The sequence below is a fragment of the Gossypium hirsutum genome, chromosome A12 (assembly GCF_007990345.1).
Source record: "Gossypium hirsutum isolate 1008001.06 chromosome A12, Gossypium_hirsutum_v2.1, whole genome shotgun sequence".
Classification (NCBI taxonomy): Eukaryota; Viridiplantae; Streptophyta; class Magnoliopsida; order Malvales; family Malvaceae; genus Gossypium; species Gossypium hirsutum.
In genome coordinates this window covers 76,521,853-76,525,860 of record NC_053435.1, presented here as the reverse complement: position 1 = coordinate 76,525,860, position 4,008 = coordinate 76,521,853, and positions in this window count along the sequence as shown.

Below are 4,008 nucleotides of genomic sequence, written 5' to 3'. Positions count from 1 at the left end.
CAAATGTAAAAGGACATGCAGGAACAAATGTAGTCTCAGATGCAAGAGCAGCTAGCTAAGATTCAGCGAGAAATGAAAGAGCAAATGATGGAGTCCCAGAGAGGAATGATGACCCAGTTATCTCAATTGCTGTTAGGAGGAAAAGATAAAGGAAATGGCCCCGTGGACAAAGTCGAGGAAACTAATGAAGATCTTCAATACCCCTTGGCTTCACTCCAACATATGTACCGATAAAGCCAGAGATCAACCTACCAAAACCATCTGTCACGATCTTGCCCCAGCAGGTTCAGGTTGCAGCTTCAATACCAATGAACTTCAAAGCCAGCTCAGGCTCTAACTTTGTTAACAACCTGAACTATCCACCCGTTCCTGATTTGGATGAAGTGCCTAAAGAAGAAAAGGCGACGATAGATTAGCAAAAACAATTGGAAGAATGGTGTAGATGGCTTGAGGAGAAATTCAAATCCATGGAAAGTGCGGATCATCATCAAGGGATTGATGCCAAGGACCTGAGGTTGGTCCCAGATTTAGTCATTCCCCCTAAATTCAAAATGCCCGAATTCGAGAAATATAATGGAACAAGCTGTCTTGAAGCCCACATCACTATGTTCTGCAGGCGAATGACGGGATACATTAACAATGACCAGCTATTAGTCCACTGCTTTCAAGATAGTCTAGTCGGGGCGGCATCTAAGTGGTATAACCAATTAAGCCGCTCTAAAATTAACTCATGGAAGGACTTGGCTCAGGCCTTTATGAAACTATACAATCATGTGATGGACATAACCCCCGACAGAATCACTCTCCAGAACATGGAGAAGAAATCAAATGAAAGCTTCAGACATTATGTGCAAAGATGGAGAGAAGTGGCCATACAAGTTCAGCCGCCGCTTCTGGAAAAAAAAACCACGATGCTTTTTATCAACATGCTAAAGGCCCATTTTATCACTTATATGTTGGGAAGCACCACCAAGAGCTTCTCTGACATAGTGATGATGGGGGAAATAATCGAAAATGCTGTGAGAAGCGGGAAGATAGAATCAGGAGAGAGTTCCAGGAAGTCGGCCCTGAGAAAAAGAGATAATGAAGTAAACAACACGAGCACATTCAACAAGGGTCAATCCAAGTCATTCACCGTAAATCAACCTAAGACGATGACCACCAATCAACAAAGCTCTGTAAGACAAGAATCCAACGCAATGGAGAACACCGAAAGGCCACAATTCACCTCTATACCCATGACGTATAGGGAGCTCTACCAGAACCTGTTCAACGGTCATGTAGTATCCCCTTTCTACCTAAAGCCACTGCAGCCCCCGTATCCCAAATGGTATGACACAAACGCTCAATGTGAATACCATGCGGGAATTACTAGGCACTCAATCGAAAATTACACTGCATTTAAGAAGGTAGTCGAAAGACTCGTTAAAATGAAGATCGTGAGGTTTAACGACCCAACTGTACCCAACGTAGCAGGAAACTCACTCCCCAATCATATCGACCAGGGAGTGAATGGGATCAGCGAAGGCAAAAACAAGAAGATCAAGTATGAGGTTGCGAAAGTCAGGACTCCGTTGAGACGAGTGTGGAGGGAGATGGTCAAGAGAGATTTGATCGCGTTAGAATTAAGAAGAGAATCCAAAGGAAAGAGGAACTGCTGCGAGTTCCACAATGAGGTGGGCCTTGAAATCCAAGAATGTGGAATTTAGGGCTCTAGTACAGAACATGATGGATAGTAAGGAAATGGAATTCTATGAAGAGACCGAAGACCCCGTAAAGGGAGATGTATGTGCGTCAGAGGGAGAATCGATGGCACAGAATCAAACAGCAAACTATCCCGTGGTTATTATATCGAGACCTAAAAATAATGATGCTGGAGTACAAATGCCACCGAGGGTCATAATCCAAAGACCTGCAGTCTTCCCCTACAAAGACAGTAAAAAGGTCCCATAGAATTATGATTGTAACGTGACGATTCCGGGAAAGGAAAGCCTGGTTGTTGCTTTAAAAGGGGACCAATATGTGAGCTCCTATACACGTAGTGGGAGACGGTACGATACAGCAAATGAGGAGACACAACCCATAAAAAGAAAAGCCCCAATGGCCGAAGAAATGAAGGAAAAAGTGACCAAATCTGTTAATGAGCCAGTTAACGAATAGGAGGCTAAGAAATTTTTAAAATTCCTAAAGCATAGTGAATACAGTATGGTGGAACAGCTACGTAAACAACCGGCTCGTATCTCGGTGCTGGCCTTACTTCTAAGCTCGGAAGTCCATCGCAGCGCGCTAATGAAGGTCTTGAATGAAACATATGTTGTCAATGATATCTCTGTTAACAAGTTGGAGCGTTTGGTTAGCAACATCAGTGCCGACAACTATATTTTCTTCAATGACGATGAGATACCACCCGAGGGCATGGGGTCGACTGAAGCTTTGCATATCACCACACGCTGTAAAGGGTATACGCTGCCAGGCATACTGATTGACAATGGATCGGCTTTGAACGTCCTGCCATTGACCACGCTAAACAAGTTACCTATAGGCAGCTCTCACATGAAAGAGTGCCAGAACATCGTGAAGGCATTTGATGGCACGGAGAGAAAGGTGATGGGCAGAATCAAGGTACCTCTTCAGATCGGGCCAAACACATATGAGGTGGATTTCCTCGTAATGGATATCAAACCCTCATATAATTGCTTATTGGGGAGGCCCTGGATACATTTAGCTGGGGCAGTGCGTTCCTCGTTGCATCAAAAATTGAAGCTGGTATCGGAGGGGAGGTTGATAACGATTAAGGCTGAAGAGGATATTATTGCAACTGTGAGCAATAATGCGCCCTATTTGGAGATAGATGACGAGGCAATCGAATGTTTATTTCGATCTTTGAAATTTGTTAATGCAACCTTCATCGCCGAGGGAAGCAAGATTCTGGTGCCAAAATTGTCCAAAACCACGAGGATGAGCCTCCAGTTGACGATTGGAAAATGGGCCCTACCCGGAAGAGGACTTGGGAGACATTTACAAAGAAGGATTGAAACACCAATGCTGAAGGACAAGAGAGACCGTTTCAGCTTAGGATTTAAGTCGGATGCGAAACAAAGGAGGAATGAGCTGGAAAAGAAACAAGAGAGAATGAGAGCACGGTTAATGGGGGAGGAAGTCAAGTGGGAACCAATGATATTCCTCCATATATCGAAAACGTTTGTGTCTGGGGGAATCATTTATCCGAGAGAAACACGCCAATGACGGGAGCTATAGAAAGAATGCTGAAAAGCTTGAATACGAGGAGGAGACTGAAAGAGGAAACTTGTCGGGCATTTGCCCCTACCTACCTGGAAGTGTTCTGGATAACTGGACTGCGGAAGAGATTTCTGTAGTTTTTAGAACTGATTCAGAGTAATGTCCAAAACACACTTATTGCTCTAGGCCTAGGAGTAATAAGAATCTTTTGTGAAATAGGCTGATGTTTAAAAGTGTTATTTCAATAAAATGCACGGTTATTATCATTTTTGAGCAAATGTTCTCTCATCCTCTCAATTTCATTCATAACCATACAAATGGTTACTTTCGGATTCTTTTATTCTTGAAACATTCTTCTAAATATTCTTTCATTCGCCATTCATAATCATATCACAAATAAATGTCTGGAATTCTTTTGATTCTTTGTATCTACCTTCATCCTCATAACAGGTCCCCAGATATCAATGATACGAGTAACACTGCTAGCGACTCAGAATTTCCTTTTGAGCGAGATGTGTGTATGGAGGATTCTCAGGATTTTGAAGATGACCAAGGCTGTAACATATCTCCTGATTTGTTAAGAATGGTAGAACAAGACGAGAAACAAATCCTACCTCACAAAGAATCAGTTGAAATTGTGAGCTTAGGAGAAGGACAAGAGGTGAAGATCGGAACATGTATCACTACGGAGATGAAGCGAGACCTCATTGAATTACTTTAAGAATTCAAAGATGTCTTCACATGGTCATACCAAGATATGCCCGAGTT